We start from the raw sequence: 25,275 nt of genomic DNA on the forward strand, positions 1-25,275 counted from the left end.
GACTGAGCCTTCCACTCACCTTCATTAATGTGCTTTATCAATCTTGACCCACATTAGTTTAAGAGAAATTTTATAGAGAAAAATACATGATTCAATCATAAGGCTTAGTGTATGTGGAGAAAAATATGACAAAAAATGTTTTTTTCTTTTTGGATTGACACAAGAAGTTGTAGATGTGGAGTAACTATCCAGAATCCCCTTTCTACATAGGACCATGAGCTATGATTGGATATTCAATTGGTAGAAGGTTTAGAATGATTTGTGGTAAGGTCCACAAAAGCTGGTTTCGTAGGTAAATGTAATATTTCAGACTCCCCAGAAAGCATCATGGTTACTGTTGTCATGGTCGGTGTCTCAATGTGGGACTTGCTTGCATACACAAGAGGGCAACGTGAATGACACACAAAAATTCTCCAGCAGACAAGGCAGCACTTCTTAGACATGGGTCTACAAGCTCCAACTGCTGCCTTTGTTGGAACAATCTCCATGCCTACTAGTACAACAAGTTTCAACTAAGCAATCGGTTTAATAATATAATACACTATAGAAGGGAAGACTTAATTAATGGCCGTTGTGCTTGTTTTTGAGCAAAACCTCATGAGAGAAGCATTGGGTAAATGAATATCCCAATATATAATAGTTGATGAAGGAAGGATGGTGCATCCATCTCTTACCAAATCAAGCACTCCTCCATTGAAGTTCCTCCTTCTGGTTGCGACCTCAAGACTGACAACACCAAAGCTAAAGGCATCAGCCTTCTCACTGAGCTCCCCTTGGATAGCATATTCCAAGGCAAGATATCCTCTTTCATATGAATAATAGAATGTAATTAATTAGTACACTAGGGCATTAGGCACATAATTCGACTTGCTACTCTATCTATGGTAAAACTAGCATATAAATGATAGGCACGAGCAATATCTAATTAAACATCGCCTCCCATCAATAATATTTCAGGAATTAATAAGTCATACACTTACAAGGGTCCGGCCACCCTTGTGTTGATATGCAACTCATCTTCCGAGAGGAGCCTCGCGAGGCCAAAATCCGCAATGGCTGGGTTGAGACACTCATCCAACAAAATGTTACTTAGCTTAATATCTCCATGGATGATACGATCTTGGCACTCCTCATGAAGGTACGCCAACCCACGAGCCATGCCTAGAATGATCCCAAAGGCCAATCTAGCCTCAGTACACCCTCCTCCATCAAGTCCCCTATCTACAGACAAGAAAAGAAACTCTTATCAATAGCACTACTTCACCACTCCTTATACCCTCATGCATGTGTGAGTAATAAGTGTCCTCGTACCAAATAAGACCTTATCCACACTTTTGTTTGGGAGATATTCATAAACTAGGATTTTGTCGGAGCCTTCCATGCATATTCCTAGTAGCTTTATCAAGTTCTTGTGTTGCACATTGCTTATGATATTTACTTCATTCATGAACTCGTTCTTCCCTTGCGTGCTTGATGATGATAACTTCTTTGCTGCAATTTGTTGTCCATTTGGTAAAGCTCCCTGCGTCAACATTAGAGTTAGTATCTTACTAGCCAAAAAAACATGTTGAGACTACTTTAAACATGTGATAATGAGGAGGAAAAAGATTCCTAGGTTTTGAAGTGAACCTTAACATTTCTCTTGGTCCGAGCCATTGCAACATGGATGGTACAATAGACCACTCAAGTGCATCTAAGCAATTTAGTCCCTAGACTATAGAATTAGGTAGTCCAAGTGAGTAAATCTATGTAGGTTTTGTAGATAAGTATTTCTTAGCTCTTAGATATTGTAAGGTGATGAACCAAATCATAAACTTAGGAAGGTGGCAACAATCAAGGAACCATGGATGCCTTAGGTCTTGTCAGGATATGAGCTAAATCTTTACTTAGGAAGGTGGTAGCAACCATGTAACCATCTAAAGTAGATAGGGGATGTAACTCAATCCATGTATTTCTTACTAAAACAAAGGTGAGTGGAGCTAGTTATAAGGTTTCCAATGTTATAGAATGTTAGAATTCTATTAATAGGCACTACATTAGCTATTCTACATAACCATATTGGGTTATTAGATGGTATCATATGACGAGGAGCCAAGTTGTCCCTATAGTAGATTACTCTTAAACAACCTATGTGTCCTCATCTCCTCACCCCACATACTATGTGTTCCCCCATTACAACTACAATCAAGTAAATGTTGGAATTTGTTTTGGAAGGCTACCACTTCGCAAAACTTGGCCATGCAAGGGGGAAAAACGTTTTTGAATGGACCCATCTTGATAATGAATATAGAACAATTTCAGGTGTTGATTTCAATCATGGTGTAATTAGTTGTCCTTTCAATGCACATTTGCATATACACATAGAACAATTTCAGGTGTTGATTTCAATCATGGTGTAATTAGTTGTCCTTTCAATGCACGTTTGCATATACACATAGAATAAACACACCCATACTCAATGCAAGGCTAAGCCTAGACCCATCTTTATTTACTAATTATACCTTAAGACTCTCTATTTATAGTTTCATATGACGAATTGAATTGGTTATGGCATGATTGGTTCTTCACATGGTATTCACCTTTATTATATAATGAAGCTATAATATCCTTTGAATCTATTTAAACTCACATTTTATTCAATGTTTTAAAATCTACTACAAGCGTAAAGCTTGTACAACTAAATTTTATTACCCATTTATGCAAAAAAAAAAAAAAGTAGATCTCATGAAACTTACTATGGTTTAATTAGATATTCTAATGAGGCAAGGTTAAATGGCTAGTAGTCAAGATATATCCAAGCTTTTATTTTAGGTCTTAATGACATGCCTTATTGATTTTTGCATGTAACAAGCTCAAACATTCCCCTTTGCACAATTCACAAATTCTAATATTGACTTCAAGTTTCTACTACTCAGATCTCCTTAATCTTGATCTTTTATATGATATAATGACTTGTATACACATTCTAATTTTATTTATGTGTAAAAAGGTGTACATTAACTTAATATATACAAAATAAGATGCTAAAAAAACCAAACCCAACTTTTATAAGGCCTTTAATCTTTTACAAAGCGCATTAGCACTATGCCATTTAATGAGTTTTATACCTTTTAATGTTTTAAAATAATACCAAAATTGTAGTAATCTCTTTTTTAATAGAGCTAGAATAAAGAAAAATGAATCATTTTTCTAAGAATTTGAAGTAATTAGATATAATAATTATATGTTCAATAGTAGCACATATTAGACTTTGGATTTGTTGTAATTTGATGTGTTTATCATGATGCCTATATTTTCATGCTCGTTTCAAGGGAATGTTGTCTCTCTATCAAGGACTATTAAATGAGATGCAAATCCATTGTGTGTGTGTGTGTGTGTGTGTGTGTGTGTGTGTGTGTGTGTGTGTGTGTGTGTGTGTGTGTGTGTGTGTGTGTGTGTGTGTGTGTGTGTGTGTGTGAAATTTCCAATCAAATAAAATTTCATCGAGAGAATTCTTGTATAGATACTATGTATGACTTACCTTTGTAAAGTCAACCCACTTTGAGATTGTGGAAATAATTGAGAAGGACCTACAAGCTAGAAAGTTTTATATCTTTGTTGATAGCTCAAGAGAAGACTCCAAACTTATTTTCATGGATGGTTAAAAGGTCATGAGCCATAAATGTATTTAGACTTGTACACAAGTAGAAAAATGGGTCATTATTGACTCTATGGTTTAAGGTTACAAACAACACAATTAGAGAAAAGCTTGATTATATGACTACCATTGAGCTACCTATAATAGACTATGTTGAAATATCCTTGGGTTTTTTCTTATGGTATTGGCTTGGGGGTTGTTAGAGACCAGCTTGCTAATTCATATACCATAGAGTGGTGGCCTTATCGAGAATTTTCTATACTCTCTCTCTCTCTCTCTCTCTCATTGTTTTATCAAATAATATTTTAATTATTTTACGACTTTTCAATGCCTTTTTTGCCAAATCTAGCCATGCATTAAATTACAATTGTCACCACAAGCCAAATCCCTCAAGATGTTTTCCAAATTTTCTAAGATTACTATTCAACTTTGCTTGGTCACCTAGCATAGCAAGCTTAAAATTAGCATTAGAATTCAATCTAGCTACTCCAATCCATTGTTTGAATTTTCTCTATTGTGATGCAATGTCAATAATTCTACAAAGTTCCCTTTCACACTACTATAGATTCAAGACACATGGAGAAGATCTTCTAAACTTAGCCAAAAGCCTATGAGGGGAAAGCTTTCATGTGAGAATTCATGTCAATAAATTGAGTCTTCCAAGTCCATAAAATATGGTGTTTTCATACCCTCTAGCTATTGCAAGGGCATTTCTTTTTCCACTTTTCCTCCCTAGCTTTGTGAAAATATAGTTATTTCTCTTACACAAGTCATTTCAATGCCTGTACTCCAAATTAGGCTTCTTGGAGGGACTCGTCACATACTTATGGTGCTATCATGTTTCTTAGAGGGTGACATTATCCAAGATTCTTTCTTTGTCTTCATCACAAATCTAAATCATCCCACTTTAGTCAAATTGACGCACTTAAATTGGATTGTTCCTTCATCCCATAGATATATGCATTTTCTACTTCCTTTATTATGCAATAATTTGGCTAATGGATCAACAAAACTATATTTAACAAATCAAGGAGTCATCTTCCCTCCTATTTGCATTCTCAAGCTAGCCACAACCTTTTAATTATAAAATAGCTCTACAACAAAGTAAGAAGCCCAAAGTATGGCACTCATTACTCAATGGAACTTTATTCCATATTTTTGACTTTTTCTAAACCCTACTATGCATCCATTCAAACTTTTCCTGAAGATGTGTTGATAGTAACAACCTAGATATTTGAAAATCTTGCTAGGGTCTATTATTTTAAACCCATAGTCCACCTGTCAATCAAATTCTTCCACCTCACAATTGATCAATGTGATTTCGATTTTGTGAATGTGTACCACTAAGTTGAAGAGGATCACCAATTTCTCACATGACTCCATTAGAGCCACTAAGAAATCCTTTTTTTCTCTTAGTATGCTTTTATCATCAATAGCACAAACATCTTCCCATTGAAAACTTGCCTATCTGGTAAATGCAAACCTTCCACCCCTCCTTCACTTACATTCTTCTCCAAATTCCTTAGCAATGGATCACATCTATTAATACAAAACTCTACAAGTATTACTAAATAAGACCTCCAAGTCTCAAAGCAATTGCTATTGAATGCCAAATCACTTAACGATTCCTTTCATAAACCTCGAACTCACCCTATCATAGACCTTATCTAAGACTAGATTGATCATGGTGAATCTCTTGCCCAAAACGATAGGTTAATCCATAGTCATCTCCGTCTTGAATATGGCATCATGGACCTTCTAGTAAAAAACCCATGTTGCCTCCAAATCAATAGAATAATACATAGCCATTTCCATGTTGAAAATGGCATCATGGATCTTCTTATAACATACATGTGTTGCCTACAATGCACTAGTTTAAAAGTCCAAAATTTCCATCCTTTATGTCATTTCATTAGCCATTAACTTATACAAAAATTAACCATGAACAAAGGTCTCCAACAAATTACTCCTCTCCAAAGTCTTAGGCATGAGCTTGAGTAGACCTTCATTTACAAGGAATATTTCCCATATTCATGCATTCATTCCAAAATTTGCATAGATCATGTTCACAAACATCCTGAGGTTATGAGAAGAACTTCATTAGTAGCCCATTGGGGCCAAGAGATTTTCCTTACTTCTCTAAACATTGAAAACAACATACTCTATCTTTTCTAGAGAAACGGGTTGATTAAGTACTAAAGTTGTGTCTACCCACAAGGTTTTTCTCCATGTAGTCTAGAAAGGATTTGAGTTTGTTCACATATAATCCATCACAATCTGGCTCAATATGTGCAATTTCAACTAATAGTTAAAGCTTTCAACTACCTTTTTATCCTTAGCACATGTAACCATATACATCCTTTAATTGAGTGCATTGAAATATTTTAGTAGGTGCATCTCCTTCTAAGTTCTATGATGCCTTCAATTGTATTTTGATACCTTCAATGTTAAATGCTTCTAATACCTTCAATTGTTCTTTGATACCTTCAATTTTAAGAGCTTCTAACTTTGAATATAGCTTTTTTTAAACCTCTTGTATGACTTATAAGAGAACACAATCGACAAGGTACAAATCTCATGCATGCAAGCACATCAAGAATGTTTTCCCTTCATTCACAACTATATTGCTAGGTGATGGATGCATGATTGTCTTTCTCTTTCCATACCATTTTAATTCAAAAACAACAACATTAATAGCACTAATCCACTTTTCTTTCAATACCATTAATAAACCATGCTTTTTGAGTAGCTTTGAAGTAATCTTCTCCTTTAACAAGGTAGTATCCAGTTGAAAAGCAATAATTCCTCCAATACCTTTCATCATCCTAATCAAACTGAAAGAGAGTACCAAAGTCACATCATTCGAGGGTGCAACATGATGTAAAGCATATATCATCATATATTGGAGTAAACCACCACCAACCATGAATGGCATAGAGCTCATATAATCTAGCATCCCTCCATAAACTATTATCATGCCTCTTATGCTAAGTGAGAATCTATTTATTAATTGATCTTGAGGTAACAAACTTAACAACTGCATCTTTCCTCATAAATAATTGATCATGAACCATGTGATGCAACACTTCTTCTAATCTTGTATTCTAATCCCCCATCACCAAAACAACATCTTATTTTAGGAAATTTTCCGATGCATTCCATTTCCTAGATATAGTAGCAAGTTCATATACCAAAATCACAAGGAACGACTTATCACCCATATGCAACCTCATCATAATCATGTTCTCAAAACCCTCTAACTAGCACAAAAGCTTTTCCTTGAACTCTTGCTTGTTGACAAGCAATCACATACCATCTCGTCTCTATGACAAGAACTAGAAAATACATCACAACCTAGGTTTTTCTACTCCTTCCCATTTACCTTCACCCAAGTTAACCTCTTGAAGCTTTACTAATTCAACTCTTGTCTTGTTTAACCATGTCATTATCTTAGCTTTGTGAGCAAATTCCCCTAACACTCCATGTAAAACATCCTCCTCATTATAGATATTGAAATCTACCATATCTCCATCAAGCCCCAACAAAGACAAGTATATGTTCCTCTCAACAAGAAGAGGACACACTAGTTTCTACACAAAAATATTATTTTTCCTTTCATTTTCAAACCCAAGGGAAATATTGATATTTATGTGCCCATCAAATTATTTGGTGATAAAAATCTTAGAGACACCAAAAGATATGACATTTCCATGAGAGCTATATATGGGAAGCCTTTTGATCCTCACAAAAGGTGTTTCAAAAGACTCTTCATCTACCTCTAGGCTTTCAATGTTTCAAGGTTTCAAAGTATGGCACCTTATTCCACTTTTTTTGTACATGGTTTTGTTGTTTTTAGGTCGCCTCCTCCTCTTTGCATGTCCTATGTTTGTACAACCATGGATGGAGGTTTAGAAATCTCCATTGCAAAAAAGGTTTGGGTTTGTTATTTTTTAAATTATTAGGTGTAGTCACTATATGAGCTTTATCTATATAAGTATGGCAAGTGATAGTAGGAGGTCATGGCATTGAAGGTTTCAAGGTTTATCCATTAACTTGTCTTAGCCCAAAAATTTTGAATGAATAGGTTGACTTGAGGTAGCATCAAAAATTCCATTCACCATGCTAGCTTTCAATCTTGATTTGGAAGAATCTCCAATGAAGTCAAGGCCTTATCCTTTTTGGCTTTGAATTTACTAGAGATTCCAAAAAATCAAGATTAGAAGTTGATGTGGACAAAGGATATTCTAGTGTGGTCAATGGTTGACCTCATAGACAACAACAAGAACATGTAAAAGGCGTGAATGGACTTCCAAGACTACACTTCAATGCATGTTGGAATCTTTCAAGCCTATCACTAGGATTTGAACCAATTGTTGCAACTACATACACCAAGATATGGATTAACTACAATTATACACAAAAGCTATTGAAGTCATGTTGATGACACTTGAGAGGGATCATCCCTCTTAGTCTCATAGAGTTTTCTTCAAATCACAAACAAAATTAAAGGTATTAGAATGGAATTTGATTAATCATTTGAAGGGATGACAAAGAGGACTTGGGTTACTAATTTACTCTATTGCTTATTCTTGAGACTAAATTAATCATAACTTTGGAATGAATTAGGTGCCCAATTTATATCTTAGGATCATAATCATTAGTGCATGCTATATTGATAGGCTTGACAAATAATGCTGGTTGTTCAAGTGTATTCCTGTTGTAGTGATAAGCTTGAAAAGTAATGCGCATGTTCAAGTGTAGCTTCACCACATATGTGCATTCTTGTTTTGTCATGCGGCTCCATTCATTATAAGTGGATGGTGTATCAACTCCATCAAAGACATGCTTGATGGTGGATTTAGGGTTTGGTAACTTTTGATGGAACAAGATTGTGTGTATAAGGAGAATGGATCCAGAAGGCTACACTTGAATGTGTGGTTGTACCCTTCAAGCCTATCACTAAGATATGAAATAACTAAGATTTTGTAACCAAGATATGAATTAGCTATAATTACAAAACAAATCCATGATTGTTTCCACTCTTCAAAACAAGTGTACCTTGCTTAGATTAGTTCTCCAAGTCTTTGCATCATGTCTTGTTGCAAATGTGCTTCAATCATACCTCTAGAATGTGCCAAGTAGTCAATTCATATCTTAGTGTTGTAATAAGCAATTTCCTCATGTCAAAGTGAAAGCATTGATGAATATCACTAGGATTGCAAGTAGTTGGCTCAAAATTTTTAAGATTTCTCAATTATTTAGACTCCTATATGGTAATATATTAAAGATATGGGAGATCTCCCAATATCTATTGTAAAGACAAGGGATGAACCCCTTCATTGTAATGTATCTTCAATCACATCATTTTCTAATCTCACATTGAATATTAAGATTTACCTTTTCTCATGATTTATCATGTTGATGAAGATTTATAAGGTATGATTGTTGCTATGATCCTAGCTATGATTTAGTGAGCATCTACCAAAATTTTACTTTATATTAAAGCCTCAAGCAATCACTTTCTCAAAATTTATCTACCTCATTTGGTAAATAATATCATATGTCCTAATCAAATCCGCTCACCATGCATCTGTAAGCTTACATAAGTATTAATTCTTTATAGGAAAATACCATTGAGGATGCACTCATGAATGAAAAACTACTATATTAGGAAAGCAAGTATTTATAGCCTTTATGAAAAGAAGAAGAAGTTGCCCATGTGTAGGCCAAAACCAGAAACTAGTTTTGACCGTGGTTTTGGCTTTAGCTTTCTAATCATGTTTTCGTCAACTTTTTGGAAAATTGTATTTTTTATTTAAGTATTAAATTTATATCATTTTTCATGAAAAATAAGAAAATATTAAATCATTATATTGTTTCACCAAAAGCATTAACTCCATATCAATGAAAGAGAGAGAATCAAAAGGAAATTCACAATTGTTATCACCCAAGGTTAGTGCTTGAAACTCCCACTTGAAGGTGGTTTTCGATCTACTACAGTGTCTGTAACCTATTATGAGCATGAGCTAGTTTAAGAACTAATTTCAAAATGATTTTTGGATTTAGAATCACATGATTTGAATTGAAATCAAAAACCTTTGAAACCAACCTTTTTTTTTTGGGTTCTCGAAGAATGACTAAGGGACTAAAATGGGGGCACACTCAAGTGGACATTAATACCATTTATCACTATTAACACTCACTCTCTAAAGGTATTGCTCCCCTGCTACATGTATAAATGCATACAATAGGCAAGACGCCATGGGAGGAGGGAGATGGGAGTGCAAAGAAGTGGCAGTGTGATGGAGATGAAGAGCTAGGCTTCTTATATGCTACTAGAGGCCCATAGATTAACATGGTGGAAGTAGAACATAGATTGCAAATAGATCATGCTAGGCTAAATGAAGCATGTCCTCCATTACAAGCAAAAGGGTATTCAAAGCCCTTGTCTCAATCTCTCTTCATACATTAATTCTTGAGTTGAAGCATAAGAGATGGAGGTGGACTTATCAAGATTAGCAATTTCTTACATACCATAACCAAATTTTATGACATTCTCATCAAAAGTTGCATGATCATTTGAAGGTAGGGTGTAAGTATGAAGAGCACTATTTGGACCACTCTAAAGTGTTGAGGAGACAGAAGAGAGATGAGAGAAGAGTAGAGTAGAAGGAGAGAGAAGAGAGGGAGGAGAGAGGGAGTAAGAGTATAGAGACGAGAGAGAAAAACGAAGATAGAGAGAGATAAAAGAAGAGAGTAGAGAGAAGATAGTAGAAGAAGAGAGAAGAGAGGGAGTAGGGAGTAGAGAGAGGAGAGAGAGGATAAAGAGAGTAAAAAGAGGCAAAGAGAAAAGATAGAGAGAAAGTACGGTAAAGTAGAGACAATAAAGTAAGGAAAGAGGAGAGAGACGAAAGGCACAACATAGTAGTGAAGATTGAGAAACGAGAAGGAGAGAGAAAAGAGGTGAGCGGAGAAAGAGAGAAGAGAGGGAGTAGAGATTAGAGTAGAGAGAATATGACAATAATTGTAACTAGAGAGTGTCATAGTTCTCTTCTCTTTCAAGATTTGTGTCACTTGGTTGAGCTACATTGAGGAAGAGTTTTGTCATGCTAAATCTAAGGAAGAGAGGAAGAGTGAGCAATGGGGAGAGAGAGGTAGAGAGAAAGTGCACAACACATACATCACTTTATGCTTGCAAGTTGAGGAGAGAGAGAGAGAGAGAACTTAGAGCTAGAATCACAAAGTGTCAAACAATGAGATATTCACGTTCTTGCAAAACCTTGATGTTGAAAACAGAGAGCATGTCATTTAGGCTACACAGTCACACTTGATATCATAAGCAAAGTCAAAGTGATCACTTTATATCATGTAGAGTTAGTGCTCACATCCTTAATGCATGGGTTGTGGCCAAATTTGTGGTTGAAACCCTTACCATTGCAGCAATGCTTTGTTACTACAGAGACTGATCATCTACTCGATGGAGTGACCTTCCTCGGTCTATTCCTCAATCCATACCCAAGTCAATTCCTCCATCCTTTGGGCCATCAAAGACCCCTTAACCACACTTAGTAGGGGGCACTCTTGTGGTAGATACCATACACATTTGACTATGGCTTTGTGGGCTTACACATTTGTACTCTCTCCAAGATTTAGATCCTACTACCCTAGATCCACCTTCTACTCCCCCTTAACCATATCCTCACTCTCCCAACTATAAACATTGACACCATGGCTTATGAGCCACGTACATATGGCAAAGAGGAGAGCCTACCCCATAGTGACTATCAATCCCATAGCAACCTCCCATTCATGTCCAAGGCATCTACACCACATTGATTTAGGATGCATATGACTCCTCTCAGCTTTTCATACAGGATCAACAACTAGACAAGTTTCTTGGTCATGAAAACAAAGGGAAAAAGTTTTAGTAATCATAGGCATGAACGTGTTGTATGGATATATAGATTGAGAGCATTATAGTAGGATGGAGAGAGTAAGAACCCCCATAAAAGAACTCTCCATAACAAATTTCCACTACCATTTGTAGAGCATATATTTTCACATGATTATATGCATATGTGCATCATTAAACATCTCTCCCACCTTCACTTTGAGGCTCAAGGAGCCTACAATAATGGCCTATCACATCTTAGTTGGCTTGAGAAAAGACAAAGGAAAATAATAATAAAGAAAATCATCCAAAATCCTAACAAGTGGTAGTAGAGAGAGGTGGTGCATGTGTGACTTAAGTCTAGCTTGATATCATACATTGGGAGTGATGGTTATGCTACTTTCAAAATAAATTTTGTACATATAATATTATTTAATTACTTTATTTTTTTTATTTACATGACATTTAGTTTTCTAGAAATATTAATTTATTGTGTTTATTTCTCTTTTAAGTTCTTATATGTGGATTGCTCACTAAGACCATGCTAGAGAGAGAGTATGGACAACAACATGGTGTGAACCATCTTGTGAAAAAGTTATTCCATCATGAAGGAGAAGTAGTAATGTTTGATCCAATAATCTTTAGTTCTACATGTGCTTATACAAATGTTTAATCCAACTAACCTTAGAACTATATACCTTTCTTATTGCAAAATTGCTATGATGAGCCACTATAGGAGGATGATATCTCTAATTAGAGATCTCATAATCTTGTACTTGAATTTTTATGTATATTTCTCTTTTTTTGAATATACAGATTTTGTTGTACTCACTTTTCTTATATATTTTTCTATATATATAGATGTACAGAATTTACAACACTTTGTCTTTTAAATACATTCAATTGGGACTTAATATCTTATTTTTAAACTTAATTAGTTATGAACATTTTTGTTTTTATGCATCCACTAGGTTTTATATAGGCCTATGCACTAATGCACTAGTCTATGTTTGACTAGATAACAAATATGGATAAGTAGGGATTTGACCCTCCAAAGGACTAGATCCCTACATCAATTTTTTCCTCTCTACAACCATGGGTATATTCATTGGCAAGATTTTTCTACAATCATCAAAATAAGCATTGGTAAATTTGTCGATATATACCTTTGTTTATTTGGATGTTGTTTTCATCTCTAATTCAAACACATTTACCGATGTACTCATACTAACCAACATTTATTCTTATGGCAAGGCATATCATTTGGGAACAATTTCTTGCATATTCCTATTTTAAGTTTTCTCTATATCCCTCCATATGTTGTACTCTATGCATTAAGCTCGCGTACTAATTTCATCCTCTTGAACATGGACCTAGATAAGGTGTTTGACTAGATCATGTGGTTAGATGTTGTCCACTCTTACAACCTTGGGCTTTGGGCCAATATTCAAGGAAATGGTTGCAACCCTACTTACTAATGCTAATGCTTGTATATCCTTAAACGGATAGATTTCTTTTCCTTTTGCATTAAAAACATTGACAAGGTAAGGGTGCCCATTCCCCCCCCCCCCCCCCCTTTTACTACAGTCACCAATCCTCTTCTGAGAAAAATGGATAAGAAAGTACAATATGGGGTGATTAGAGGCCTTTTTGCTTCTAGGTGGATAGTCCTTTATGGTACTATTCTCCACAAATGACAACATAAGCATTATGCAAGATTATTGACAATCAACAAAAGCTTGAATGTATGTTTATCAAGAATTTGAAAACCTTTTTTCCTCTCTAGTTAGCAAGCCTAAAACTAAAATCATTATGCTTAGGTGGGGATATTACTTGCAATGGATGTCTTAGTTCAATTTTCAAATCATTTAGCATGGCCAAGTGTTTTGATACTTGGGTTGCCCAATGAGTGTGGGAATCACCATGCAGTTTAATATGTTTTCTACTAATGTGAAATATCCAACTTCCCTAACTAGGAGGTTGTTGATCTTGAGGAGCAACTTCATGGCTTGAACTATATTTGTCGGTATGATAGTGCATCTCAATAGAACCCAATGGGAAAATGTGGAAGACTATTTAGGGTTTTTTGTGGATGTTTGAGGAAAAGAAGACTTGGTACTCTATTCCCTAGCATACAGACACAAAACTAATTGGAATAACACATGCTTGTGCTTAGCTAGTTTGGTTGATAATGCTACCTTTCTCAGTGCATGCTTGCTAAAAGAGTTTAGAGAGACTAGCCTTAGATGTACATCATTAGGAGGAGCTGAATTACTAGAGTGCATATTAAATGAGGGGTTTGGCAACATATGACATGGGAAGATGTCCGATATAGCTTGCTTCCCATCTCAATACCTCAATCTCAAGTGGCTCAAGATTTGATCAAAGAATGGAGAGGCATCATTCAAGAACTTCAATGGATTGATTTGGATGGTAGGCAAGGGTACCTCTCCCTGTGGCTAAGTTTGTGGACCTTTCCATATGCCCATAATCCCCCCATCTTACCTATTCTTCAAGAACCCGAAATTTCCATGAGTATACATGCAAAAGGTTTACAAAGATGGGAAGATGGTATGGGATAAGAAGGATGACTTGATCAATATTGGTCAATTTTAGGAAAAAATTGACTCATCTAAAAAGGAAGTTTCTCCATTACAAGAAGTTATGGAAGAAAAAAAGGACAGTCGGACCTTAGGCAAAATGCTAACTAATGCTTTCTTGGAGATGGTAGAGGAACCATAATTGGTTGCAAAGTTTCAATACAACAACTTTGGTAGTCTGCAATGTGCATTACACTTCATGCAATTGAGACTTGGAAGAAGAGATTTCCTCATTTTCAAGGGGTTTACTATATGTATATATTCTACATCACCTATTTAAGGACTATTTACAAATACCCTTAACTATGAATTTTCCTTGAATAAAACACATCCCTTGCACATTCAATATGTAAATAACCCCTTTATATGGCACCCTTATGCAAGTCCAAAATATGTAAAAATGGTATTTGAAAAATCTCTTATGTTAAACCCACGTTATATATACATATATTTATGAATGATCCCATCTTCCCCCCCCCCCCCCCTCTCTCTCGAGCTCTCACTCAACTCAAAACATGGAAGAAACAAGTGTGGAAGCTCCCTAACTTAATTTTATACTTTGGAGAGTACTACTCGCTAACTACCCACATGTGATAAGCTAGCATGCAAAATTCTCATGTCTCCTTTATGTGCTCTTTATGGCAAGAAAGAGGACTATGTATTTCGTATTTTTTGGGAGCGCCATGAAGTCTAGCCAACATGGAAGTAGGTTAGAAGATTGCTTGAGAAAGCCAAGTTTAATAGCTCCTTGAATGCAAATGTCACATTGCTCGATGACCCCTTAGAACCTTTGATGAGGAAACCATCAGACTCATCCACCTACTAAGAGGTGCAAGTGATCAAGTTCCTTTTGAGTCATAGAAATGCTACAATCTTTGAGAATAAAAATTTGCATGAACCTATAAAAATAGTAATCAAGCTAAAAAGTGATACCTTAGCTTTGCTCAAAAAGATCAAATCCTATTGGCATGTTTTTAAAGTTATGTATAAGAAGCTACTCCAAGCTTAGCTTTTTGGCCTTATGCCTAAAGCATTAATGTAAGATGCTTTTCTTTAAACTTGATACTATATGACCACATTACAAAAAAAAACCCTTTTTTTATGGGTTCTCAAGAATCATGAGAACATCTCTGAAGTTTCCTCCAATATTCACAAAAGATAGAGCTAGTATAAAAACTTTCAAGCTTGGCAATTTGGAAGGTTTTTAGATTTTGTATTTTGTTAATGTTATGACCCAAGTCACTTAGATCCTAAAATACCAAAAATTCTTCCAAATATCTCTCAATTGTTTGAACATTTAACAATTTGCATGATGGTAGTCCCTTAGAGCTAGTAAGTGATAGAGGCACTTACTTTTTGAATAAGATTACAGAAGAACTAACAAAGCTTTACCAGATCCACCACTGCAAGTCCACACCCTGTTATCCTAGAGGCAAAAATCAAGTTGAAGTTACCAATTGCATCCTTTGCTTGATCCTAAGAAGAATGATTATTACACATCATCGTGATTGGGATGATTGACGTACAAAGACCCTCTAGGCACATAGAACCTCCCATAAGGCTGGTACTGGACAAACACCTTTCTAGTTGGTGTATGACATAAAAATCATCTTTCCTTGTGTGGTGAACATTGGTTTCCTTAAACCATCTATGTTGGTGATGTGGAACAATGAGACATTGCTTAAGTTTCCTCAAAGCATTTAAAAGTAACTAACCAACACCTAAAGTCACTAAAGCATTCTAATGTAGCCTTTTTAACACAAATAAATTTAGTAGATTCTACAAGTAGCATGCCTTTTAGTAAAATTGTTGATGTGTTGTTGTAGAGAGTTATATCTCAACTATACCTTGTAGACATGGCCATATCCGCCCTCTCCAAGCTTATTGTCGAGATGAAAGCCCCTAGTCACGATTTCAAGTTGATTCAAAGAGAAGACCATGACCTTGGGCCGAAAGAAATCGCTATATGTATCTGTGTCCAAAAGCTGACTATTTATTTTTAATATTATTTTTTAATTTATTAAATGATTGGGTATTTGAGGAGATGAAAGTTACTAACCCATTTTAATGCTTGTGTAACTCCTGTGTCTGTAACAAATCACCACAGCAACTAAGGATGCAGCCACGATAAGGGATCTGACAACCCCAGCTAGAATGGATGCGATTTTGCAGCCTATGTAGAAATGACCAACAATAGTTCATCCAACATTTATGGTAAAGGGAGTAAGTAATTTGATATGCACAAGGACATAATTATTGGGAAAGGCAAACGTTCTCCCAAATAGGTGAAAAACCTTTCAGTGAAAGTTTAGAGGTAAGATAGGAGTATTTGAAAGTTTTTTTAATACTAAAATCTTTCAAATTTCAAAGGCCTCCTCCCATCTTAATTTTATATTAAATGTAAATATTCCAAAATTTAGAGTTCGGATTCAAGCACATCACCTACGTCCCTCCTGAGTACGCCCCCAGATGCTAGTGTGTCACGCCGCCAGGGACGATGTGATTGTGTTGCTCAAGGGCACTGTCTATTGGTGGTACAATGATGGCAACCGTTTCCATCGTGTGCTCTACGCTTCAAAGACAACCTTCGACTCGAAACTAGGACAGATGTAGGTGATGTAATGCCTTATGCCGAACATATACACATCCATGTCCTCAGAGCTCCACCGGTATAGACTAAATTATGATTTTTTTCAGAGGCACGCTCTCTAGAAAAGCACAGTCTTCAAAAATAGCTTCACCACATCCTCCTCCCTTAGCAACTCCAGCTCCTAATGCAGGTAGCCCGGCACGTTTGCTCCAACTATCTCACCACATCCTGAGAGCGAGAAGTGGTCACAATACGACTCCCACTCGGAAGCACATTGGCGAGCTTCTTTGGCAACAACTCCTCCAGATGCTTACGCTCTCAAACACTATCTAGGAAGTTGCAAACCGGCTTCTTGTTTGATTGTTGTTTTATAAAGAGGTCTTTCAATCCACATTGTTATTCAGAATGGTGAATTATTGAAAATGAATTTATAATTTATGTACAATTTTTTTAAAAAAGGAGTGATATTGACTCTAATGTGTTTTGCAATACATTTTCCTTCCATTTCAGTTGAGCTCTCAAAGTACCTCTAAATATGGATGTACCTTTTAAAATACACTGTCCAACTTCGGGGCCTTTTAATGCATCGGCTTTAACATGGATGATCAAATTAGATCCAACAAGACAATACCATGTTCAAGCATATGCACACATTTACTGGGATCGGGTGAGCGATTTCATTTCTGGGGAGAGTAGTTCAGAAGGCACACCCACAAACTTCAAGAGACAAATTTCTTGGAGGCGGGAACAAGGAACCTTAGCACAACCCACTGAATTCTCATGGATAGAGCAAATATGGTATGCATACAAATGTCATGTTCTTATTGACTTCTAGAGGCTTGATTATTCATATGTACAAATTGATTCTCATAGATATCATTTGCTTCATATGCCTAGTTTTTGGTGTGCTTTTGGACCAAAAGACTTGCATAGTAAACCACAAGTGACCGCTCATGAAAAGCGACCAAATGCTAAAGGTGGCAAACATTTATTGGGTTGTAGATGTCATTTCTATGTGTATAGACTCTACTTATGGCCAAATATAGCTTGAATCAATTATGTGGAGCATAATCATGTGGATTGGGAAGGCCATATTTGCCATGGGATACATTGTGAAGGTTTGTCTGATTCAAGGTTGCTTGTTGCACCTTGGTTATCTGAAGAGAAAAGAACATGGGTCAAAAACTTGCTTCATAGTGGATTTACCCCATTGCAAGTATTCCAACAACATATTGCATTGGTGGACAGACATGCAATGCAAGACTTGAATATAAAGTTAGGAAGGGACGCATTTATGACAATGCGGGATATTTTGAATACAGCATCAAAGATGGAATCAATCCTTACCTTCAACTCCAATAAGGATGATGCATGCAATGTGCATAATTGGGTGCTAGAGAACAATTGTAGAGCTTTCATCTACCAGTAGTATAATGCTTCTATTGGTCAACCTTTCATCTTGGGTATCCAAACATAATGGTAGCTACATATGCTTAATAAGTATGGAAAGGATGGTATACTTGCTATGGATGCTACATTCGGTACCAATAAATACAAGGTAAGAAGTTAATATCTTTTTCACTTGTATATTTGCAAATACAAGGTATTTTTAGAGTGTTTTTCTTAATGCATCTTTGTTTTCACCCTCCTATTTTATGTTTGATTTGGTGCATGTTTGAATGCAGTTCTCTCTATATTCTATACTTGTATTCGATGCACATAGAAATGGGGTGCCAATAGCATGGATCATTGCCTCCTCAATGGACACTACCTGCTTGATCACTTGGCTAAAAGCATTTCAAAATCACATATTGGATTCTAATTCTTCTTGGGAGGCAAGTGCGTTGATGGTAGACGATGCACAAGTAGAAATTAATGCCATATAGTATACATGCTTCTCACTATATTAACTAAAAATTGCATGGGAATATTTTTAATGCTTCTTTTCAATGTACAATTGAATCTCACTCAATGAATCATTGGTTAAATTGTAGGACTATTTTTGGATCTCCTGTATATCTTTGTATATGGCATGTTAGAAGATGTTGGTTAAAGAATTTGATAAAGAAAGTTCCAGATCATCAAGTACGGGCTAATATGGTTCGAGACCTTGGTCACATTATGAACATGAAGTGTAGAGGATTGAGTAGTGAGGCCAAAAGAAAGGAGGATGCTACATCTCTTATTGATCAGTTCTTCAAAACTTATGCTAGCAAGAAAAACTTCCTCACATACTTCAAGGAAAATTGGGTTCCCAAACTAGGTAAGGCTTTCTAATTTATAAATTCATCTATTCTTGAATTCACATGAATGTTGATCTTGTAAGTTATTTTGTATTATAGGAATGTGGGTTAGAGCCACGCGAATACTTCCACATGCCAACCAAGATACAAATGGATCGATTGAATCTTACCATGGATTGCTGAAGTCTCGATTCTTGATTGGAAGGCACACGATTCATGGCCATAGAGCAGATTGGCTAATCCATAAGCTCCTCACATTTTTCCATCCATATTATTGGTATCTAGAGGCTATGAAAGAGGCAAGCTTTAGACAAAAATTCAATGTTCAAAAGATTGTATTGTCATCTCTTATGCGTGCAAGAGGCATTCCAGATCAATTTGTCAAATTTATTGGAGATGATCATAGTCTTGCAAAGGTTAAGAGCATGAGCAATGCAAAGCTCTGGTATACAATACACAATACACAATGCAAAGCTCTGCTACACAATGCAAAGCTCTGGTATACAATACACAATACGCAATGCAAAGCTCTGCTACACAATGCAAAGCTCTGGTATACAATACACAATACCCAATGCAAAGTTGTGGTACACAATGCAAAGCTCTAGTATACATTGTGAGTGGGCATGTTGCAACTGTGATTGGGCCATGCGAATTGCAAATTGTGTCGAAGAGCATGGATATAGAATTTTGAAGGTACATGGACTTATTTTTATGAGCCATCTTTTGTGAATACATTTATTCGATGCTAATATCAATTCTTATCAAATAGGATCTTCTTTAAGTATGAATATGTAACAACCTACCAACATTGTTGAAAGTAGTCTTACACCTATACAGAATGATGCAGATATGCTAGATGACACTTATAGTGACATACAAGATCATGGTAAGTCAATCAAACCTTTAATATATATGGTATCTGCTATTTCCTAGATATATATGTATAGCATATCTATCTCAATTCACAAGCCAAGCATTGCAAGGTGCCAAAGAAAAGTTTTGTGAAGCAATGGCTTTAGCAGGTAAAATATAGTTACAATAGAATACACCTTGATTTCTTATGTTTGAAGTATCAAAGCATATACTAAAGATGTTCTCTTTATGATAGAGAAAGATCCTGAATTAGCAATGCATCTTGAGCGCTTGAGTAGTCATTTGCTTGCCACCTTGAAACAAATCAAGTCTAGCTTGCGAGGAAAAAGACCCTATCCCTTAGCTCCCTTGCAAAGGATCAATGATGGATTTAGTAATTCTATCCAACGTGCCAAGCCATTCATTGAGAGACAGCTCTCCAAAAGACCACGACAACCACAACCCAAAGATGTCACACCATTTCCAATTCTCCAAAGCATAAGAGGGTATCTATGCAAGCACGCCTTGATTCACACGCAACTCTTGAGGCAAATGTTGTGCCTGATACAAATTGAAAAGAGCCTCACAAACACTACCCATTTTGTGATTGATTTTGGATTGTTGTTCTCTATTTTTTTTCATTGTGATAGCAGATTATATGATGTACGTGGAACAATAGTTGTGAGATGGAGGGTTTGATACAACACTGCAAACTATCTTCTTGGAAATGATACAACATTTTGTGATTGATGGTGCATTCTTCTTTTCAATAGTGTTTTCATTGTAAAAGTAACTTATATGAAATACTTAGAAAGGCCACTTTTGACTTAGTACTTAGATGGGCCACTTGTGAGATGGAGGATTTGATATAGTATTGCAAACTATCTTCTTGGCAATGCATTTTCAACTCCTTGTTTTTAGAAAGGGTATTTATTGCGTTGACTGATATATGCCCACATAAAGTCTAGCTTGAAAGGACAAGACCATGTTCCTCAACTCCCTTGCAAAGGATCAATGATGGATTCAATAATTCTATCCAATGAGCCAAGCTATTCATTGAGAGAGAAATCTCTATAAAACCATAACAACTACAAACAAAAGATGTCACACCATTTTCCACATTGGCAAGAAGATTATTAACACTTTACTATTTCGCACACTTAGATGCTTGATTGTTGCTCATAATTAATTGAGAGAAGGTTTGTTCAAAAAGAGTGGGAGATAACATTGTGATTGCATGATAATTGTTTTTCACCACTTTTTACATCCTACATAGCTTTCTTTATAGTTAGAGTATATACTAAGATGACTTTCAAATAACATTCTACATCCACATCAAACATGAATTTATTGAATAAGTTCTTAAAGACTAACTTGTATGTTTTTTTCTCTCAAACATACCAATTCCAAATGGACATCATGCCTCATTAAAAGGATAATCAGTGAAAGGCATAATGCCATAAAATAGTTGCTAATGCCATTTCCATTTATTCAAAAAACTTTCCACATAATGCCAGCTGATCTCTACTTTCCACATAGCATTGTGGTTCTAGAGTAGGGATATACCTCTTCTTCTGCCAAGTTTGCACCTTATCTCTCCTTCCTATACCTAGATCTCTACTTTCCATGTGCCAACTAGGTTCCTTTATGATATAGATAGAAGAGCAATGTTGCCCATAGCTAATTAAGGGTATTTCAAAATATGCAATCAACACAGCAAAAGCATCTTGCCCATAGGCTGATGCCCCAAGCCTCCATTTTGCAGAGTTATTTGCATCCACACTACATTTGCAAAGTAACCTCCATTTTGCATCCACATCCTAGGATAGAAAAGTCCTACTTATCTTGAAGTGGGTACCCACACCACAAGTAGATTATTGCTTACCTTAATTTTAATGCACCCAATCATTTTGTGACTAGTTAAGTCTCATCTCCCCAGCTAACACCATATTGGAGAATATCGAAATTTCCCATTAGTTTGGGACACGTGGTCAAATCTTTGGATTTGTCAAAACTTGAACACTATAACTCCAAATCAAGCGCTCTATAGCTCAGTAGATTCCATTTTTCAAGTGCTTAATGATAGGTCACATCATATGGTTTTGAGAAACTTATGAGCATGTTATCTGGGTGCCACCTTTTTAGTATTCAAAAAATGGGAATTGGGAGACTCCCAAACTCCCTAATATTGTGTTAACTACACATTCCAATCCAAACTAGCAGCTACAACATCCTTCTGAACATTGGGCAATGTATGTCTTGCTTTCTGTACCTAGAAAGCTCACTCCATGAAAAATTTTATGGACAATGTATGTCCAACTTTTTACTACTACTGTTGTAGTTTTAGTAGGCCTTATGATCCATGATAGCATGAGGTACATTTGTGTCTATTTTCCTTCTCCTTGTATATTCTGTAAAGAACACATATTTGAGCTAATTTCTCCAAAGTCATTGACAAGTTATGTGATGACTAACTTGTAGAATAAACAAGTATAATGTATATTGTAGTAGAATGACATCATAAATGAATTAAAATATCCAAGTATACACAAAAAATTATCTATTTTTTGGGGAATATCAAACATCAACCAACATGGAGTAGCCTTCAATCAAATGAAACCCAAAAGAGGCAACCTTCCATGGGGAAAAAGGGAGAATGAGAAACATTTGTGACAGTGAAGACAATATGATTAACATCTTGGCAAGCAAGATCAAAATTGAACTACCATCCATGGTTAAGGTAGTGTAGACAATAAGGTGAACATATTCTTTACCTACCATCAATGGTGTAAACATGAAGAGGGATGACAAAATGTTGCCACATAAGAACATGGTTGCATGTGCAAGTGGCCATAAATATTTCCATAACTCAATCTTGGGAAGTTTTGTTTTTCAACTCTACAAATTTTATAATGTACACTTCATTAACCAATGGAAATTTTCCATGTAGATATACTTAGTAACTTCCTATATTAGCTCCGTTTAAATCCCATATTAACAATTCCATGATGTACATAATTTAGGTAACTCATAGAACTCCTAATGTGAAAAAAAGATTCATTTTAGTGAAGGGCATTTATGAATATGCTTTTGTTTCTTAGAATTTAACCAACCTCTCCATATGAAAATCCATATAAAGGCATCCTCTATGCAGTTATAGATCACACTACCTATTTTAAAAATGTCATCTATTCGCCTATGTGACATAATATAGTTGAAAATGTATTTGCCCTAGGAAGAAAAGACAAATCATTTGAGGTCGATTTATTTTTAGGATTGACTATTCTACAGAAGAGTATAGTTATGCCACCCAGAAGGGCCAAGCTTATGACTCCTTCACAATATGTGGTACATAGCCCTAGGGCCAAGCATAACATTCACAAGGGCTAAGAGTGTCCTCTTTAATAGCAAGTTCATGGGTTGAGCGCACTGGTGAGATGCGGAGCCAGTAAGAACAAAGGACATGGGTTGAGCGGGTCTGAAGGAGGAAAAAGGCGATGTATTAACTGAGAGGTGGGGCCGTGGGGGCACCCAGGAAAGATGAAAACAATTTTTCATCATTCGACCTTGATCAAGGTTGAAACACAAAACTGCGCTAATTACAGAAATCAAGGTTGACACCTCCAATTGGAACTCACAATGGCTAGCCTGCACTCCATTAAATCGCCTTTGAGACTGCTGCGCAAACATTACGTCGTGTACCCCCTAAGGCGGTGGATTTATGAATAGTCTAAAGATCTACCATGGCTAGTCACATTAGTGGTTATCGGCAAGGGCAAATACCTTTCATGCTTTAGACCAACCAATCACACAAGTTTGAGTGTGATGTGTAACATCTTCCATTCATCATTCTTTTCTACACGCATTTGATAGTATCCCTCTCCTTTTTTCTTCAAAAGTAACTATCATGCGTCTTCCTCCATTCAAACATTTAATGTTGGCGAATTGTTCAAACTTGGTACAGCAAATAAGTAGCACTCCTTTTGACTCAGTAAATTACCCTTCTAGATTTCTCTGTTACGAATGGAGAGAGAGAGAGAGAGAGAGAGGATGAAAAAGCCTAGACCAAGGTAAACTAATTTCTACCATGACAAAAGTCCAATTGTCTATTGCAGTCAAGGTTACATTTCTATTCTCTTCTTTTCAACCATAGAAAATATAAACTCAAAAAATGTATAGCCTTTACATAGGGATAGAAACCCATTTTCCTTTCCCAAAAGTCTTAGAGAAGAAAGATCTTGCAATCATTGACATCTAAAAGTTGCACTGAAGAAGTCCATCATCTTCCTAATAACAAAGGTATAAAAGACAACTTTCTTTTCATCACAAAAGTCATCAAGCCTTGGTCAAGGAGCACAACATGTATATGTAATATTGTCCTATAGTTGGAACTAGGTAGCACTGATGTTCTCCCAATGCTTCACACTATTATTCTCCTGGTGCTTCGCACTAAGGTTCAAAGCACCAAGGTCTATTACAATTAGAGGCACTTTGCTTCATTTAGTTCCTTTTTAGTATGTCTCCATGGTTATGAGATTAGGTTGACAGAAATTAACAATCTTGTCTCTCTCAACATATAATGATCATAGGAGAGAGAGAAATGTAAAGCTTAATAAGCTACAAAGGAGACAAAAATAGAGGGATAGAGAGAACTAACATGTGAGAAACTATAAAGAATGGGGTTAGAGGGTCTTACACGGGGTTAACCGGGTATTATTTGCATGTGCTAACCCCATGTTAACCCCGTGTAAGACCCTGTAACCCCATTCGAGGGGATCCGTTTTGGGATTAATGGTGATCAAATGAATTGTTAAAGGGTCTTCATTGTTCTAGTAAGGGTATCTATTTTTTTAGGCATCATAGGATTGCATATCAAAACACTTCTTGAGGTGTAAGGGTATCTGTTTGTTCAGGCATTGCAGGGTTGTAGATTGCATCTCTATCCTAGAAAAATCATCCATGCTAATACAACATGAGCCCAGAATGTAGCCTGCAGGAATGCACGGGAAACTGGAAGACATTGTGCCTTCCTCTCATAACTATGATGTCTGTGAATGAATTGAGTTGATTACCAGCTTATAGACATATTTGAGAGTAGATTTGTGAACCTCCTTATGGACAATGATGGAACTAAGGATGTATGATAGAGAGCAGTGGCTGCCAGGTGCAGATCAGCCCATGGGCATCCTCAGGCCTATCGGGGTTGAGAGGCATATTGATAGACTTGGATTGTTGCATATTGATGGACAGAACATGCCTAGAAGGATGGATGGTCCAGTTTTGCCATGCACGTAGGAGAGCAATCATGTTTTATAGAGAATGGAAGGCCATGGTTTATTGCACCATGAAGGTGCTGGCATTCTACGCCCCCAGTGCCTTGGTATACTGCACCCTGAAGGGGATCTCACTTTAAGGATGACTAATGGTGTTGCTATGCTTCACCTTGAGGATGACAACAG

At 36.2% G+C, this 25,275-nt stretch overlaps 1 pseudogene; it reads right to left on the reverse strand.

Moving 5' to 3' along the window:
* Positions 1 to 233: 233 nt before the first annotated feature.
* LOC148041831 (cold-responsive protein kinase 1-like) lies at positions 234 to 16,068 on the reverse strand (annotated as a pseudogene).
* Between the last annotated feature and the right edge of the window lie 9,207 nt (positions 16,069 to 25,275).

Source organism: Lygodium microphyllum, chromosome 1, assembly GCF_053477565.2.
Source record: "Lygodium microphyllum isolate KBCC chromosome 1, Lygodium_microphyllum_v1.1.10, whole genome shotgun sequence".
Lineage (NCBI taxonomy): Eukaryota > Viridiplantae > Streptophyta > Polypodiopsida > Schizaeales > Lygodiaceae > Lygodium > Lygodium microphyllum.